Genomic DNA, 20,286 nt, shown 5'->3' on the forward strand with positions numbered 1-20,286 from the left:
TGTAAGGATGTGCACTGCCATCCTATTCAGCAGGGGGAAATTGGCCGCAGTTACCATTTTTGTCCACAGGGTGATGACGTCACCATTTCTGACAAGGAATGGGTTTCCAATGCACAGGAGGATTTGGTTTCCAAGAATGAAGTCATCAAATCTTGTTCTGAAGTTCTCAATCATCTTCTCCACAAATGCAATGTGTTTTTGATGAGCATCTTTTTCTTTGGTCTGCTCCAAAAGTTTGGGGAAATGGAGCAATTCCTCCTGTACATAACAATAAAAAAATAGTCATTATTATTGGCATTTCAAATTATTGTTATTAGGACAATGATTCTGATCATGAGTATGGTGATGATGATGATTGTTGTTGTTGTTATTATTAATATTAGTAGTAGTAGTAGTAGTAGTAATTAGTAGTAGTAGTATTGTTATTATTTTAAAATGGCATGACAAAAATGGCTTAATAAAATAAAGATAACACGTGGCAGCCAATGTTAAACAGCCTACCTGTAAGTCACCCTTGTAGAGCTCTAGTTTCCTCTGGAATGCCCGCACTGCTGATATCAGCTGACATACAGTGTTGCCATTCCCTTGGAGCTTCAGATTCAAGTCATTCATGTGAGATGTCATGTCAGTCAAAAATGCCACAGCCTCCATCTTTTCTGGATTGTGCAGGAAATCCAAGAACAGTTTTGCTTTTGCACTTTTTTGTTGTGACAGAAATAGTTGTAGTTCATTCCTAATGGCCCAAAACCGCTCCAGGACCTTGCCCTTGCTCAGCCATCTGACGTTGTTGTGCAAAAGCAAGTCATCAAATTCAGCACTGACCTCAGTCAGGAATGACCGCAGCAAGCGATGCTGTAGTGCAGATGATGCTCTCAAGAAATTGACCAGCTTCATCATTGTGTTCATGACTTCGGCGTAGATTTCTCCAAGACTTGCACAAAGGATGGACTGGTGAATTATACAGTGGTATGAAATGAGTTGAGGGTGAAGAAGCTTCAGGCGCTGAACTAGTCCCTTCTCTCTGCCCATCATAGATGGCGCCCCATCAGTAGCCACTGACACAATTTTCTTCACATCAATTCCTTTTTCATTCAGCACTGCCATTATTGCATTGTAAATGTCTTCACCCCTCGTCTGCCCAGAAAGGCTTGCCATGCCCAGCACATCTTCAATAAACTCTCTTTTTGACTCATCAAAGTATCTCACAAATATCATCAACTGAGCTTTATCATTAGTGTCAGTGGATTCATCCACAGCAAGGGAAATGCACTCTGCATTTTTTATTCCATCACACAGCTGCTTTGCAACATCATCAGCCAGCATTTCAGTACGTCTGCATGCTGTGGAGTCAGACAGTGGGATTTGTTGAATTTTTGTTTTCATTTCTTCTTTTTCTTTGCCTTCAAGCAACGTGTCCATCACGTCAATCATGCATTCTTTCACTACCTCTGAATCCGTGAATGGCTTCATGTGCTTAGCCAAAACCCACGCTACTCTAAAGGAGCACTGTGATGCCTTTTGCTGCTTTGTCACAGAAGTGTGGAGGATTCGGTTGGATGATTGATATGATGCTTTAAGAGCATTTAATTTTGTTGTTCTGATCTCTGAGTTTTGCGGAAATGTCTCTTCAAAATGCTTGTGTTTTGATTCGTAGTGTCGCTTCACATTGCTAAGTTTAATTGCCGCGACAGACTCTTGACATATTAAGCACAGAGGGCGAGTGCTGGACGGTGGTAGAAAGAACGCAAACCTTTCTGTTCACTCTGGTTGGAACTGGCGGTTTTCGCTGTCCAGTTTTCTTTTTGGGGCAAATTTGGAGCATGCCATTACGGCTCCGGTCGGTATACGTGTGACTGACTGCTGCTGAGATGGACTGTCTGCCTCGAGTTTGGGAGGGCTGGAGCGGTCTGTGGGCTGGAGTGCTATCTGTTTATCGTTGCAACCCCCAGCCTCGTATTGCGATCGCGGCGCGCGGTTTCAAAATAAGAGCGCCCAGCACGATATATATATATATATTTTTTTTTTAATAATTAAAAATAAAATTCAAAACAGCTCGAGGGCCATTAATAGACACACCGCGGGCCACAAAAGGCCCGCGGGCCGCTACTTGAGTATGACTGGTCTACGCCATGCACGTTCACAAGGTTTTATAGGGTGGATGTAACTCGCCCGGCTGAGCGAGATTTTAACTCTTTTTTTTAAATAATTTTAACAATACGTTCCTCACAACCATTTTGGTATTAGTCATCCCTTTTTAGACCGTAGTGACGGTCAGAGTGAGGTCGATACTGATCGTAAGCTACGGATGTAACTATGGATCTGTGAGACCGAGGGATGACCGTCACTATCTTCTGTTGCTTAGAACAGCCTGAGGCGATCAAGGTAGGAGGACGAACCGGTAGCAATCCATGCTATTAACAATCGCGGGAAGTTCTGCTTCTAAAGGTCATGGGCATGACGATTTTGACATATGGTGATAGGCAGAACGATGTACTCATTCCTTTTTAGACCGTAATAATAATAATAATCGATTGAATTTATATAGCGCTTTTCTAGACACTCAAAGACGCTGTTTACAGGGAAGGGGGAACCTCACTAACCACCACCAGTGTGTAGCACCAACACGGGTGAAGCACGGCAGCCAATCTGCGCCAGAACGCTCACCACACACCTGCTTGAGGTGGAGAGTGAGGGAATTAATGAGTCAGCCAATTATACAGGAGGATGATTAGGGGGCCAGATTGAAATGAGCCTGGTTGGGCCAGGACACCGGGGAAACCCCTACTCTTTACGATCAGTGCCATGGGATCTTTTATGACCAAAGTGAGTCAGAACCTCGGTTTTACATCTCCTCCGAAAGACGGCACCTTCCACAGCACAGTGTCCCCGTCACTGCACTGGGGCATCGGGATTGATGAGTGAGGGGGCCAGAGGGAAGAGTGCCACCTATAGGCCACCACCCGACACCACTTACAGCACCTGGTATTCCCAGGCAGTCTCCCATCCAGGTACTAACCAGGCCCGACCCTGCTTAGCTTCCGAGATCAGACGAGATCAGGCGTGTTCAAGGTGGTATGGCCGTAGTTATGTCCTCCCTCGGTCTCACAGATCCATAGTTACATCCGTAACTTACGTTGTTATAGTTTGTTCATATATTTTGACCACCTTCTTGTTCATGTATTAAATAACGGATATATGAGTGCAAGTTACAGAAATAAAAATCTCCCATTCAGGGAGATTCTGAATGGCTCCACATGTTTGAAATACATATTGAGTCATTTTGGTTATTTCTTCAAAAGAATATAGCCTACACTCATTCTAGTCTCTCAAAACCCCTATTAAGCATGAAAAATGCCACAAGCAGCTAATTTCAAAACAATGTTAATACTGCATTTACCACTAACAATCAAACTAATGTCTGCCATGTTTGATTTTCAGCGATAGCAGAGTCCATATAAACCAAACTCTTTCGCGAGACCTGACAATTTTTGTAATAATTAAGAAACTAAATGTCACATACAATCCTCAAATACACAATCACAATCAAATACATTTTGGTGTGAGACTGGGTTGCATAAGCAAAAAAGCATGAGGAATAAATGAAAGACATATATATATAGAGAGAAGGGTTAGAGAAACTGAGTAGGAAACACTGAGTAAGATTTACCTTGATTTCATCCAATTCGCTCCTTCCAGCAGGGGACACCCTTTGTTCCACAGCGTCCCCCCCTTACCCCCGGGGAGCAGGGGCGCTTCATTGAAGACACACATGACACACAAGGATGAAGAAGAAAAAAGCACACACACACACACACGGACACACAGACACACACACACACACACACACACACACACACACACACACACATCCTGTCAGAGAGTATGTTCATAAGTGCTGAATTATAAATCATGCTGCCACTGTGTGAGTTGTGCCTGGGCTGGAGTTTCACAGTAAAACACTGAAACACTGGGAAACAGTTTCATCATGTGAACCAGAATACAGAGAGAGGAAGAGATAGTGGTATGACGTACTGATAGGACAGCCGTTCGACCTCGTAACGCCTCTCATTCAACACTGAGCACATGTACACGGGACCAGAGGAATTGAATAGCACATGTCTTATTTAATCTCTTGAGGAAAAAAAGGAATTATGGACATAAATGTAACACTCTTAAATGAGATACAGAAAGGACATGATCAGCTGCCAAATTTGTTGTTTCTACATTGAGAGAGCTGTCATTAGTTTAAGTACTTTTTTTTTGTACTTTTACTTATAATTTTGAGTTCATAAATAATAAAGAAATACATGTGTTAAGTTAATCTTTATTTTGTAAATACTAAGTGTCATTATACATGCTATGGTTTATTACAATGCTTTGTAATAAACCATAGTATGTATAGTGGGCAAGTATTTGCCCACGATTGAATTCTCCATTCAACATAATCTACAGCTGTTTGCCTAATCGACTCATCTAAACTTAGGAGGTTGACGCTATTATGTCATTACAATGAAATTATATCACTCGATTAAACAAGTCTCATCAGATCATTTTTCACTGGAGATGGTGGTGAAGGCAACGACTCCCATGACCCCACACTTCTACACTACAACGTCATCCAACCAACACTTTCCTTATTGGTTTGATTGGGAGACCCCTAGTGGCATATCAATTGCATTTTATTCCTTTCACACATTTGTATGATTATAATTTTGTAACTTATTGAATGTCCTGATGATGAGATAAATAACTACCGCCAGAAATGGAACCCTGTTGCTACTACCATTCCACCACTTCCACCGCTTCCATTATGTGTGATCATACCCCATACGGCATAGTTGTAACACTGTGTAGCAACTAGCCATGCCAGTTGAAAATCTTAATCAAATCTATGCTGCTTTATAGTCAGCAAGATGGTGATTCAAATGATATGCATTTGGCTTGACTTACACTGATAACACAGTCATGGATAGATATGATTGACTGTCAACTATAGGTTAAATACTGATAACACGTTCTGGACATTTAACAGGCAACTCATACTTTACAAGGTTTCCACTGCAGCTATTTACTCTGGAAAAAAATATCTGAACAAGAAAATTTCGAAATAATAAAATGCATGCATCCATAAATCAATGCTTCCAAAGAATGTGTCTCTATACATTGTTTTAATCTCAACCCCCTCACCGCCTGTTTTTTTTTTTATTGTGGGAAAACCTCAGAAAACATTAATTGTCTGTATGATATCAATTAACTAAAGAGGTAAGAAATGTAAAATCTTCCATGTGCAGGTTTATATTTTATTAACGTTACTTTATTGCATTATTGTTGCCATTATTTATTATGCTTTCCTATCAATTATCAAAATATTAAGTCGAGCAACCAAATACAAATATTTACGCTGGTACTACATAGTGGCTGGAGCAGCAAAATAAAAGTACATTTTACCGAAGGCCTTTTACCTGATTATGACTAAAGAGCTGATAATAAAAGCATTATTAAGTCCTCTTTACAATACTCTCGTGACTTTCATCTCAACTGAAAAGCTCCCAAGTGTGCTAATCATAAACAAATGTGTGAATACGCTTATAATAGAGCATTGGAGGAAAAAGGGGGCTGTTTTGTCAGCTCTGTTGCTATCTGTGTGTAGACAGGTGACAAGTGTTTTAATTACATCATTGCAGAGTAGCTTTGTGGCTTTCAGCGTGTGCGTGTGTGTGTGTGTTTGAATATACACAAGACACTTTGTACTTACTTTTTTTTGTCAACTGCTGTATCCCCGCCAAAAATTAAAACAAAGTGGTCTTTATCCTCTGGCATGGTAGAAACCAGAGCTGGTGGCAGGATTTATTGAAAAAAAATAAAGAATTGGAGAAGGAGAGAGGGGGGCATTAGACAGGGCAGGGGAGGAGATGAGAGGGTGAGGGACTGAAGTGAGATGAATATGTGTTTGTGTGGGGGGTGGGGGGGTGCATTGGTGGGTGGTGAGTGTGTCGAGGTTGAGTTGATGGAGAGAGTAAGGGAGAAAATGAGAAGACAGGAGAGATATGTGTGGAAATGGGTGGGGGGGGGCGGGTCGAAGGTGAGGAGGAGAGCTGCTCTCGTTATGGGGAAAAGGCAATGAAAATTTCTGAATTGGAAGGTGGGAGAGCAAGGGGACCTCTAACTGCTACAATGGTTACAACTGTAATGTGAAAGATGAAAACAGAAAGTAAAGGTTTTGAAGTGAAACTTCCTTGCCTAAGATGAATTAGGGTAGGATAACAATCCTTGAGAAAGAGCAAGAGAGAGAGAGGGGGAGAGAGAGAGAGAGAGAGAGAGAGAGAGAGACCATTCATCCAGGCCCCTATGTAGAGGGACGCTAGCTGAATCCATGATGGCTCCATCAGAGAAGGTAACTCCAATTTGCCGAACACTTGTCTGACTCAGAAAATGACATGAAATACACACACACACACACACACACACACACACACACACACACACACACACACACACACACACACACACACACACACACACATGTATGAAAACATATATCCACCCTTGTTTGTTGCTACAATGTCAGCTAATGGTATTAAAAAAAAAAACATACACTTGCAGGTATGCAGGTTTGCAGGGATCGCAGAGGTGACATGCAGTAGAGGGCCACAGTTTCATAACTCAGTTTCATTGGGCTCTGGGTGTTCAGTGTTACTTAGAGAATCGTTGCATTTTACAAGGGTGTATTATCAAAACACCCACCCACACGCACATAGACAAACACGCATTCAAACTCATGCACACACACACACACACACACGCACACACACACACATACACACATGCACGCACACAAACACACACCCACACACACACACACACACACACACACATGTAAGGAAATAAAGAAACTGTATGGGCCAGTCATAGAAAATAAAATCCCTGCTCTTCAACTCTGTAAGACAAGGCAGTGTAACTCTGAGGTATTTTGACCATTAATTCTGTCTGTGTGTGTTAATGTCTGAGGACATGCGTACCTATCTTTGTGTCGGTATTCCAGTGTGCACATGTGTGTGTGCACATCTGGGTGACCTTGTCAAGAGTGTTCCTATTTAATCATCTCGGGGATATCTCAAACGTTCCTTTAAAATTCAACATGAAAGGTCTCTATTTTTGCTCCACATCCGTCCGCAGAGACCGGGGGAAATTATCCACTCATTGTTCTGCACATTAGTTGAGGAGACAGAAAGAGAGAAGGAAAGAAGGAAAAAAAATAAGGAAAAGAAAGAAGGAAATAGGAAAAATTACAATGAAGGATAGATTGAATGAGTTGGAGATAGACAAAATGAGAGATTGAAAAAGAGAGAGACAGGGATTAAAAAAATTGAGAGAGAGAAGATGAGAAGATATGCGGGGGAGGAAGGAAGGTGAGAATGAGGGAATGAGTGTGAAGGCATAAGTATGTTTGCTATCACACTTACTTTAACAGCCAATTGATCTGGCGAGACAGCAAGATAGACAGAGAGAGAAAGAGAGTGAGAGTGAACATGATATGAGTAGGAAAAACCGTAACAGATTAATACATAGAAATGGAAAATGTGAACTGTGTGGAAGTGAATTTTGAAGACATAAGGATGCAGCAGTATTTGGGACAGTGGAGTGCCTTAAGTAGTCTGCGTTTTTATATTGAGATGCTTAGGACCACGGATAAATGTCAGATGTCAGACCGCCGCTTGATGCCGGATTATGATATCGGCGGCTTTGTTGGATTCAATACAACATGAAGGCTGACTTGAGGGTTCTTCTCACTTCCTGCTTGTGCCTCGATACCTGACTGCATGAATCAGCTTCTCAATCCACAATCTGCTTCCTGTTAGGACCTCTCTCTCGTTCTCTCTCCTCTCACTTTTGCTCACTGTTCTGCTCATACTTCAGTATGGGCAAATGAGCAAAAGCCTTGGTACTAGTGCTTCCTGACACTACAGGTTTTTGGCTTGGCTGAAGTATTTAGGGCCATCCGTTTACAGGCGATTTCAGCCAATCCACCGGTCCCTACCAGAGACCATAGACACCGCCAAGCCAGAGATGGCTGCCTGGATCAAAGGCAACAACCCACATTGGACCTTGCTTTGCATGCTTTAACAACAAATGATTGGTCTTGTGTCTATGCATGCACACACACACACACACACACACACACACACACACACACACACACACACACACACACACACACACACACACACACACACACACACACACACACACACACACATTTAATTCTTTATTTGAATCCACCAATCACATTACAAGAGACAAGATTCAAATATTTCAGAGATAAGATAAGTCATTGTTCAAGGGTACAAAAAACATCTCCTGCGCCACACTGCCAGGCTGCCTATCACTGCTGATATGGAGCAGAACTTTGCTAATTGTTTAGATTTTCTGCTGGAGAGCCCAGCCAGCCTTAACCCACTGAAAACACGGTTGTGGACATGCCCCAAGCTTCCAAAAATAAACACTATTAGCTTGCATTGGTAGCCTAGGTCCCTTAGAATTTCCAGAATGGGCTGGTATTTAAGGATTTTATCTTTGAAAGCCATTTCCATGTACAGATCAAATACACAGCCTATCTCAAGTAAGAGCACTTCCCTTCTGTCTCCGTTTAAAAACACAACATCAGGGGTATTTGGGATGTTACACATCACATCAATAGAGCTGTTAAACCATTCCGGCATGATGCGTGAATGTTTGTTCATGGTTACATTTTCTAGAGATACTTCCTTAACATTACTGGAAATTAGATCGACAAGTCGGTCATGGCGTGCAATATACAGTCCTTTGTACATAGTACAGCCATTCCCAACATGGGCAACTGATTCAAGCTGATGGCCAGAGTGCATTATACAGTGTGGATGGTGGTGTGCAGGATACCATAATGCCAGATTGTATTTGGTAGGTAGCACCTGCAGCCTAGCTTTGGCAACACACACACACACACACACACACACACACACACACACACACACACACACACACACACACACACACACACACACACACCGACACACAAGCAAAAAAGCATAGATAGCCTGGACTTAAATCCATTTATTTACTTCAATATCTGGAAGTATTTCCTTTTTATGCTGTCTTTTCCCTTTTTCCCTCACACACAGACACACACATTCAGATACACGATCACAAGCACAGGAGGAATGAATAAAATAAAGTCACTAGATTTACCTTGATTTAATCCCATTTTACTACTTTGAGTAGGGTGTGCTGGGTGTGTACGTTTTGATCCTACGATAAAATCTGCTTAACAAATCAAATCAAAACCAAAGTACACAAATGCTTCTACCAGGTACTCCTTTCAAAACCTAAACCTGTTCAAATCCAGCGTTGTCTTAGTTTTGTCATGTGACCAATTAATTCATCATTTTATTTACTTCAATAAGTGTCTTCCGTTTTTAAAGACCCTCTTTCATTTTCCAAACAGGTAAAACTCAAAGAGCTAAAAGAGCCACATACCAAATCATACTGCAACAGGGGCAGGAGACTAAGTGTTGTAGTATTTCCATGGAATCTTCCCTAGTTAGCTCTTATTGGCTCTGTCACACCAAAATTGTACCGGGGGCGAAAATTGTACCGCCTACGTAATATGCGTTCGAAAATTCCAAACCTGCCTGGCAACGGACGATCACGTCGAACGTTGCCTGGCAACGGACGATCGTGCCGAACGATGACGTAAGAAGGATCATGAACTTTCGCAAACATTCGCGCTAATTCATTGAGCGTCACAAGATGAAATAACATTAAACAGATAATGCTTATTTTACAAATGACATTTATTAGCATTGCCAACTTTATATTTGTATTGTATGTAATTGTTTAATCGCTTTAGCTAGTAAACTGAGTATCAACACAAGCTAGCTAGACTATGATACACTTTAAACACTCAGTTTACTAGCTAAATTCAAAAAAAGAAAGAAAAAAAAAAGGGTTATCTGTATTATGTTATTTCGTCTTTGGCAACATCAGCGCAAATGTTTTTTGAAACCTGCCTGGCAACGGACAATCGCGTTGAACGATGACGTAATGCAGGGCTCTGAAGTCTCACGCATTTGGTGTGAGACACACGCAATTCAACCCGGGTCGTTTTCCACCGCAAATAGTACCTCCTGGACGTGGGCGGGGTCGGCTGTGCGAAAGGGCCGTGACGTATTTTTGTACGCGACGCAAACAACACCTACGCAACCCACACATGGACAGAACCCACATAACAACAATGGAGGACATCGATAACATTACTATTATTAGCTGGCATGTTGAAGAAGTTGAAGAAGTGGAATATGTTGGCTGCGGCGCTGCTATGGCTGTTACCAGCATGGTTGCCATGTCGCTCTCGTGACTTCGTCACACTCTCTGGCCAATCAGTGGCCGGCCGTCTGCCGACGTCACCTTTTAGCATCGGCTCAGGTCGCTTGGAACCTAGAGCGAGGCGGTACTAAAAAAAGCAGCCACTTCAGGTACCAGATAGCATGTTTTCGCGGTGGAAACGCAAAAAATGCGAGCTGAGTCGAGTCGAGTCGAGTCTTGTCGAGCTGGTACCATGCAGTGGAAAAGCGGCAATACACACACGCGTGCCCGCATTCATTCATTCTTTTTAACACTCACTCGCTGTAAAACAATGTTATTTCTCATGATCAAATACTCATCAATCCTAAAAGTTAAAGGCTTGTACACAATGTCTGTGTCAAGAAAACATGTGTTTGCTGTACGGTGTTTGCAGATACATTGAATTAAAAGTAAAACTTATTACCGCTGCATCAGCTGTTCTTTCCCAAATAATTTACCAAAAATATGTGGCTAGGTAGATGAGAGAAGCAAAGTGTATGCGCGAGGTGCACAAGCAACATTATGCATGCATCCTTAAAATAGCATCTGAGCCATTTGAAGTTTGAAATTCATGTAGTCATGCATCTGTCTCATCGGAGACTGCAAAGTCATTGTCAAAATATCCACTTGTCAGATTCAAATGCGCTCATGGCTCTTAAAGGGGATGGGAGATGGCAATCTCATTGGTTTATTGCACGTTACACCTAAACCACACCTACGGGTAATTAGGCTACTTCAGACAAACCCTTTTTAGATTTGCGCCGGGCGCAAGAGTCATTCATGCGCCGATAAAATAGCATCATTGCCATAGAACCGCCCACAATGCTACTTGCGCTTGGCGCTTCTCACTTGCGTTTCAGACCGTTAAAATAGGTCCCATATGTAACATCGATGGTCATGATAAAAAGCATAATACAGACCATAAAGTATAAAGACACACACAAATACTGTACATATATTACCAAACACAAACAAACTAGAGAGAGTTAGAGAGCAAGAGGGAGAGAGGGAGAGAAAGAAAGAAGGCCCCTAGATTAACCTTAATTTAATCCCATACACTCCTTCAAGCAGAAGGAACCCTCCTTCACCCCGAGGAGGAGAGGTTATTTGGAGAACACAGAAATGACACTGGAAAAAGAGCAAGACCAAGAAAGAGGAAAAGATATGTATAGCCAACTTGATCTCTTCAATCTGCGTACAAATCACACAATTTGACACGTCCAAACTGTGTTATTCCATAGTATCTAAGGGAGCTCTAATACACAATTTATGAATGGAAGGAGCCATGAACAATAACTATTTAAATTATAAATGAATTTGAAAGTACTGATAAAACAAAGGCTGATAAAACATAAACCTAAAAACATTAATAACTACAATTGTAACTTGAGTTGATGGCTAATAGAGGTGTTTCCGTGGATTGGTTGCCTAGTTTCCTAGCAAGTACGCAACTATATCGCAGTTATTAGCAACCTAAAACTGTCAGAACTACACAGTACTTGAGTTAATAGACATTAGTTTATTATTTTTTTTATATTGCAGCTGTCAATTCTCTGTATTGACCTACTTATTTAACTGTTAATCCCCCAATAAATAAGGGATAATGTTTAGAACGCCGGTCATTTTCTGGAAAATAAGCTCCGACAGGGCGAACCAGGCACCGACGCGAAGCGGAGGTGTCTGGCTTCACCCTGAAGGGGCTTATTTTCGATATTGACCGGCGACGTTCTATACACTATTTCGCTTATTACACGGCTACTTGCCAAAACCAATAAAAAAAAAATATTTTTACAATGTATTTGTTACCAGCATTCGTAGTGTTGTTCATCAGCAGAGAAATAGTCTGCCGAAGACGTTGACATCGCTTAGCAACCGAGCTTGGGTTGATAAGTTACTGGACCACTTGCGGAGTGATACAAAAGATGGCAAAAAATCCACTTTCCTTGACAGCGGTCAATTATTCTTAGCAACGGTAAATTACCAAATATAATTCACCGCCGGAAGTTGTGAAGGGCCCATATAGGAAAATTTATGTGAACAATGATGTTTAACAAACGAAAACCAAAAGTGTGTTCATTAATGTTATAATTTCCTGATACAAAACAAATGAAGGATACTTCAGTCATTGAATATATGAGGCCAGCCCTTTATTTTTACATTTGCAATGGCAAGTCTAAACGGTAGAGGATTATTATGGTCAGTCAAATTCATATTATTATTATTAAAAACATTAATTTTTATTTAATTAACAGTGAAAAAACGATATTAACTTGTATTTAAATATCAAAACAGAATTCTCTCTTAAAATGAAGAACATGTTTAACTGAAGAGATAATTCAATAGGCACAATTTAATTTGCATGAAATTACCAAACTTAAGTTACTTATTTACAGAGCTGTCCGTAAATAAGTAACGGACAGCTCCGTTACTGAACGGAAACGGTTGAAAGAAAGCTGAAAGATATTAGTTTGATCTAACTTTGACTTCTTATTCTTATTTAAAGTGCTATACTTTGACATTATGAATAAATATTGCACTCAAGACTACATTGTTGTTTTTAACATGATCCCTCATGATACATAATATTCAATATGCTAGCATACTGAGACAATAAAGCTGCTCTAGGTAAGTGTAACAAAGACAATGCTACACACCACCTAGATTCTTTTCAGTCTTTATATAAATGACTTGCCCTCTGTGTGCTCTGATGTAGAGATTCAGCTTTATGCTGATGACGCTGTGATTTTTACGCATGGCAGCAATAAACTTCAGGCTGCAGCAAAACTCACCAATGCATTGAACCGCATCTCAAAAGCTAATTCAATCATGCCTTCAACTAAATACATCAAAAACAGTCTGCATATTTTTTTTTCCAAAAAGCAATGTAGCACTCCAGACCCAGCCATAATGCTGTCAGGAGTAAAAATTACAAGTTGTCTCTGAGTTCAAGTACCTTGGCCTCCTAATCGACTCTCAACTGTCATTCAAATCTCATGTAAAAAAAGTAGGTCACAGGGTTAAGTTTAACTTATCGAATTTTCGCTTTATTAGAAATTCAATGACAACTGACGCAGCCAAGATTTATATGCAAGCTATTATAATGTCACATTTTACATACTGTTTGACCAGCTTCGCACAAGCCAATAAGACAGCACTTAAACCACTTGAAACACTGTATAAACGAACCCTGAAAGTCTTGGACCGGAAGTCAAACACCTACCACCATTGTCTAATTTTAAGAAAGTATAAACTTCTGAGCTGGGACAACCTAATAAAGTATGCAAATCTTTGCCTTATTTTTAAAATTTTGCACAACAAAGCCCCCCCACCACTTCAACAGTGTATCACTCAGAGGTCAAATACAAATACAAACCGGACAACCAGAGGCTCGGCCCGGGGAGACTGTGTAGTACCCTTTAGAAAAAGTGCCTTTAGCCACTCAACATTCTCAGTTACAGCGTCACAGGAATGGAACTCACTACCAGCTCATATTAGAGAAATTAGTTCTTACCATCCCTTTTCAGGACAGCTGAAAATATGGCTTATTGGTAATCAATTATGTACACACTAGGACTGCAATTGCTTCTCCTGCCGACTTCTTAGTAAATGCTGTGTCCTGCTTGCTTGTCTCTTGTGTGCTCCTGTCCTGTGCTGGTCATGTTAGTGTCTAAGTTAATTGTGCTGCATGTTTGTGCTTTATGCTGCTGTATATGTTTGTGCTGCATGTTTATGCTGTAGGCTGCTGTATGTCTGTGCTGCATGTTTGTGCTTTATGCTGCTATATATGTTTGTGCTGCATGTTCGTGTTCTATGCTGCTGAATGTGTTTTTATTGTAGGTGCGTTTGTCCTGCTCTAATCTACGGTTTTGTGCACTTTCCTTAAATGTTTAATGTACACTGTGTTTTATTGTCTGCTTATTTTATTGTTTGTTTGCCATTGTCTGTCAATTCATTCTTACGACTATGTTGTTTTTTAATATTTGTTTATATGCATTTTATTTCAGTAATTTTAGGTTGCCTTTTGAATATCTGGCAGGGGACAACAGATGAAAACTAGCCTCTTAGGCTAACTCTGGCTCACTTACATTTTGAATGTTGATTAGTGTGCAATGTCCCTGAACTAAACCAATGAAATAAAATAAATGGCTGCCACACTATACCTAGTTGACTTTTTCCTCAAGATGAGGACGCAGGGTGGTGGTCTCTCCCTCAATGTGTGGTGATAGCTGGTTTAACCTGTGCACATTGATTTCTCAATGGGCAACAGGCGTGCCCTCCCACCCAGTCCCAGGATCCAATCACTTTGCCTCAGGCCAGTGAAGCTGCTTCAAAAGTGATGATTCATAAGGAAGCTGTCTAAAATCTAAATGAGCTCCTACAGAGGCTGCATGTTCAACTCTAAACAGAGACACTCCAAATGTAGACTTAACAAATGTGTAGCGGCCATTATATTCCACCTACTTTGACTGTTATTAATGATCTTTATGTTCCAGTTTCTTTGTTTTGTTTCTCTTTGAGCGGATCCCTCATGAACAACAGTCAAAATTCTAGCATTAGGGACATGTGTAGCAGTGTGTGCAGTCAGTAATTGCCCATGTGAGGCAGTACTGTCACCAAAGCAACGCTGTGGGCAAGAGACCACCCCCAGGCCACACAGAGAAGCCAGGTTTGGTTGGGTGACAGTAAATAGCATGACTCCACTAGGGACCTCCACTGGCTCCCTGTAATAGCTCGCATCAGATTCAAGATGATGGTACTGGCATACAAGGCAGTCGATGGAACTGCCCCTGCCTACCTCCAAGCATTGGTAAAGCCACACACCCCAGCTCATTCCCTCCGCTCAACTACCTCCGCTGGACGCTAAGAGCAAGCAAAGGTTGATCAACAAAGTCACAACTTTTCTGTTTTGGGACCTCAATGGTGGAACAAGCTCCCTGCCAATGTCAGGATCGCAGAGTCGCTCACCAGCTTCCGCGAAAGACTCAAAACTCACCTGTTCAGAGTTCACCTCGACTCTGCATAGCTACCCAGCCCCTTCCAGCCACCATTGTATGTTGTACGTCCTGGCACTTAATGTACGCACTTAATCTAAATTGCACTTATTCATAGTACTTAATTGTGTAGCATCTGCAGTAGCTACTGTCATTACTGTACACGAGGAATGGGTTAGCCTAGCGATTGTACTTGCACTTGGTTCTATGAACATCTTTACTGTACTGACAGCGATATATTGTTTCACTTCTTATGACAAATGTACTTATTATAAGTCGCTTTGGATAAAAGCTTCTGCTAAATGCCCTAAATGTAAATGTAAATGACTAAGGGTGACCATTAGATAGCTGGTGGGCTAATACGCAAATGTAAAGGAACCTGGTGGAGAGCAGGGAGAGCAGATGCACCCTGATGCAGATGCACACATCAACAATAAAATACACACAAACATGTAAAAACACAGCTAAATACCCCCATGCAAAACACAAAAATAAACATAAAAAAACGTGCACATATCACCCACAAGAAATACAGATACAGTTTATGCTTTTTTTTTAGTTTTTTACAGATTTCGAGTTACGGTATGATGTACAAAATATTTTTAAGTGTGTGAGTCTATGGCTGTGCTAAATTAGGCGGTTCTGCGGTGAAAGTGACTGTCAGACCAGACCAGTGCAGGGATGTGCTGATATAGAGGTTTTAGTGCAGCAGTTGACTGCCTGAGGTCTGCGGGGGGGGAGGGGGGGGGGGGGAGAGAGAGAGAGAGAGAGAGAGAGAGAGAGAGAGAGAGAGAGAGAGAGAGAGAGAGAGAGAGAGAGAGAGAGAGAGAGAGAGAGAGAGAGAGAGAGAGAGAGAGAGAGAGAGAGAGAGAGAGAGAGAGAGACACACACACACACACAGAGAAAGAGAGAGAAAAAAAATGCAGGTTGGGGGAGGTGGGAACCAAGGTCAAGTCAGTGAAGTGGAGAAGAGCAGGATAGAGGAGAGGCGGGAAGGAGAGATCGAGGAAGGGACTGCGGGGGGAAGGAGGAAGCAATAATGGATGAGAAGGAGAGAGAGAGAGAGAGAGAGAGAGAGACGTATACAGGATTAAGGTTAACTGTTTGTGATCGTGTGTCTGGGTGTTTGTGATTGTGTGTGTGTGTCCAGGGGGAGGCTGCACGTGAGTATGGCCTGTGCATGATGAGTCCTTCATTAGGAAGGACCTTGAGCAAGAATCATGGCTCTGGATCATTTTCCCAACTTCTTAATGACAGTGCAACCCTCCGTCCATCTGAATGCTCATGGCTGTTATACAGTAAACCTCATCCCGCACCTCAAAATGTGGGCTAAGACATAAATAACTTCCCTTTATGTTCAGTTAATCTAACTTGACCAGTCATTTACTAATGCAAATGCTAGCACTATCAAAACTTTATGACTGTATACACAAATGTCTGGTTGCACACCCCGAAAGTACCTTTATTGTGGCGGGGGACTTCAATCATGCCAATTTAAAAATTGTACTTCACTCGTTCCATCGTAATGTGAAATGTGCAACCAGAGGGAACAATATACTCGATCAGGTCTATATCAACATAGCACACGCATACAGAGCACAGGCGTATCCCCACCTGGGTCTCTCCAACCATGTTTTACTCCTCCTACACCCCTGCTGTACCCGAAGGCCAGATCCACTAGGCCCGTAGTTAGGTCTGTTAGGACATGGCCTGAGGATGCAATCCCCAGACTGCAGGACTGCTTTGATTCCACTGACTGGGACGTCTTCAGAGGCCAGGAGGCGCTGTCACGGAGCTCTCTGGACGAATTCACAGTCTCGGTTTTGGATTACATTAACTTCTGTGTGGATACTGTCACATCCTCGAAGCAGGTCCGTGTCGCTCCAAACCAAAAGCCCTGGATGACAGCAAAGCTTCAATCACTAATTAACGCCAGGGATATAGCAAATAGATCAGGGGACACTGAGGCATACAGTGCAGCCAGGGCAGCTCTTAGAAGGGCCATCAGTTCGGCCAAATTAGTATACAAGAACCGCATTGAGGCACACTTCCATAACTCCTCAAACCCCCGGCAGGTCTGGGAGGGCATCAGGGCAATTACAGACTACAAGGGAGTTTCATTTCCCCCTGTCAACAGCTGTGCCACCTTAGCTGAGGAATTAAGCATAGATAGATAGATAGATCCTTTAATAATCCTTTACAGGAAATTAGTGTCAGAACAGCGTGGACAGACATAACACACACATTCCCTCATATGATAAATACTAAATACTATAAGGTGCAAAGTTAATTTTGTGCATTGTAAAACCGTATGGCAGCTGGTATACAGGACTTCCTGTACCGCTCCGTTTTGCATATTGGTGCAATTAGTCTCTGACTGAAGGTGCTGTTCTTGATCACCTTCAGGGCGTGGAGTGGGTGAGTGGGGTTAGACATTATTGAGGCCAGTTTGTTGAGGATTCTGGCCTCTACCACCTGCTGGACCTTTAGCTGCTCAGCCCTGACCACTGAGCTGGCCTTCCTGATCAGCTTATCCAGTCTCTTTTTGTCCGATGTGCAGGCGCCTTCTCCCCAACATGCCACAGCGAAAAACAGAGCACTGGCCACCACTGAGTGGTAGACAGTGCACAGTAGGGGTTGGCAGATGTTAAATGACCTTAGTCTCCTCAAGAAAAAGAGTCGACTTTGTCCCTTCTTGTACACCGCTTCCATATGACTTTTCCAGTCCAGCTCACTGTCGAGCTGCACACCAAGGTACCTGTGGTTGGCGACCATCTCCACCATAGTGCCCCCGATGCTGATTGGTGTTGGTTGAGTCCTCCTCCTTCCCCTCCTGAAATCCACAACTATCTCCTTTGTCTTTGTGGTGTTGAGATGGAGATTATTGTGTGTACTCCACTCCACAAAGTTGTCTATGGTGTCTCTGTACTCCTCCTCATTTCCCCCTTTAATGAGGCCAACAACAGCTGTGTCGTCTGAATATTTTTGCAAGAAGCAGCTTTTAGTGTTGTATTTGTAATCCGCTGTGTAGATGGTGAACAGGAATGGAGCCAGCACAGTTTCTTGTGGGGCCCCTGTGCTGCTGAGGATGGTGCATGAAATATTGTATATATTGTATAATATATACAATATATATTATTGTATAATATATATTATATAGGCGATATGTAAATATCGCCTATATAATATAGGCGCACATACTGTGGTCTGAGATAAAGGTAGTCCAAACACCACAGTACCAGTAATGGATCCACCTTCATCATCTCCATCTTCTCCCCTAGCAGACGTGGCTGGATGGTATTAAAGGCAGATGAGAAGTCAAAGAATGTTATCCTTACAGATGCATCAGGGGTGTCCAGATGTGGGTATGCCCTCTGCAGCATGTAAATGAGGGCATCATCAACACTGATGTTAGGCTGATATGCAAACTTTAAAGGGTCCATTTGCGTAGACACACTAGTGCAGAGGGAGGAGAGGACAAGTCTCTCAAATGTCTTCATGATATGTGAAGTGAGAGCTACTGGTCTGTAATCATTGTGGTTTGTGGGATGGGTCTTCTTTGGGACAGGTACTAGGCAAGATGTTTTCCACAGCCTTGGGACCTTCTGTAGGCGCAAGCTCAGGTTGAACAGGTGTGTAAGAATACCACACAACTCTGAAGAGCAAGTCTTCAGTAGCCTTGGGCTGATGTCATCGGGCCCCACTGCTTTCCCTGGCTTCAGCCTGTACAGCATCATCTTAACCTGAGCAGTATGGAAAGTCATAGGTGGGGTTGCTGGTGGAGTAGGAGGTGAGAAGAGAGGACTCTGTGCAGGTAACATCTCAGGAGTGTTGGAGAGAGGGAGGGGAGGTGGTGAGGAAGCAGCATTGTTCAGCAGACCAGGTAGGGGCGGTAGTGGTGGTGTGGGGCAGTCAAATCTGTTGAAAAATCTGTTCAGATCATCGGCCAGACTCAGTTCACCATCAGGCAGTGTACTGCCCTTCTGCTTCATGCCCGTGATCTTTCGCATTCCAGCCCATACCTGCTTCACTCCATCCTGCTGCAACTGTTGTTCCAGTTTGAGCCGAAATGCTTCTTTCCCCTCCTTAATCCTCACCTTAAGTTCCTTTTGAAGTTCTTTGATTTTATTCCTGTCGCCCTCCCTGAAAGCCTTTTTCTTCTCATTTAGTAAGGACTTCAGGCTGCTGGATATCCATGGTTTGTTGTTAGGGAAGCAACGAATTACCCTGGATGGCATGATGTCATCATAACAGAAATTGATGTAATTGGTAATGCATTCTGTTAGGCCGTCGATGTCTTCCCCATAGTCCTCACAGAACACATCCCAATCTGTTGTCTCAAAACAGCACCTCAGGGCTTCATCAGCCTCAGGATGCCAGACTCTTGATGTTCTGGTGGTGACAGGCAGCCTCTTTACAGCTGGGGTGTAGGAGGGAGAGAGATGTAGCATGTCGTGGTCTGATCGACCAAGAGGGGGCAGTGCTGTACATTTGTATGCATTTTTCACATTTGCATACAAGAGATCAAGTGTTTTAACACCTCTAGTTGCACAGTCAATAAACTGTTTAAAAGTGGGCAAAGTCTTAGAGAGACAGACATGGTTGAAATCTCCAGACACAACAATGAACGCCTCTGGGAACTTGGAGTCTCGCGATAGTGGTGTGCGGCTCGTCACACGCGACTTCCGCCTTGGCAGATGGGGGAACGTAAACAACAATAGTTATCACCACAGTGAACTCTCTGGGTAGGTAGTATGGCCTTAAACTAACCGCTAAAAGTTCAATGTCCTTGTTGCATATCTGTTCTTTGACAGTGGCATGATTAGGGTTACACCATTTGTTGTTGACGAGCAGTAAAAGCCCCCCTCCTTTCTGCTTACCGCTCGCTCCGGTGTCCCTGTCCGCTCGGATTGTC

General features: G+C 42.5%; 1 protein-coding gene and 1 non-coding gene across 2 annotated transcripts in view; one reads left to right on the forward strand and one right to left on the reverse strand.

Annotated features, from left to right (window-relative positions):
* Positions 1-17,251, forward strand: part of LOC132453840 (PC-esterase domain-containing protein 1A-like) — a 168,845-nt gene extending 151,594 nt beyond the window's left edge. The window contains exon 10 of the transcript XR_009524818.1: positions 17,240-17,251. The gene's annotated coding sequence lies outside the window, so the exon portion shown is untranslated. The remainder of the gene's footprint in view (positions 1-17,239) is intronic.
* Positions 2,968-3,086, reverse strand: LOC132454794 (5S ribosomal RNA). The gene has a single exon (XR_009525004.1). It is a non-coding gene; the product is annotated as a 5S ribosomal RNA (ribosomal RNA).
* Positions 17,252-20,286: the final 3,035 nt, after the last annotated feature.

This window comes from Gadus macrocephalus, chromosome 3, assembly GCF_031168955.1.
Source record: "Gadus macrocephalus chromosome 3, ASM3116895v1".
Taxonomy (NCBI): Eukaryota; Metazoa; Chordata; class Actinopteri; order Gadiformes; family Gadidae; genus Gadus; species Gadus macrocephalus.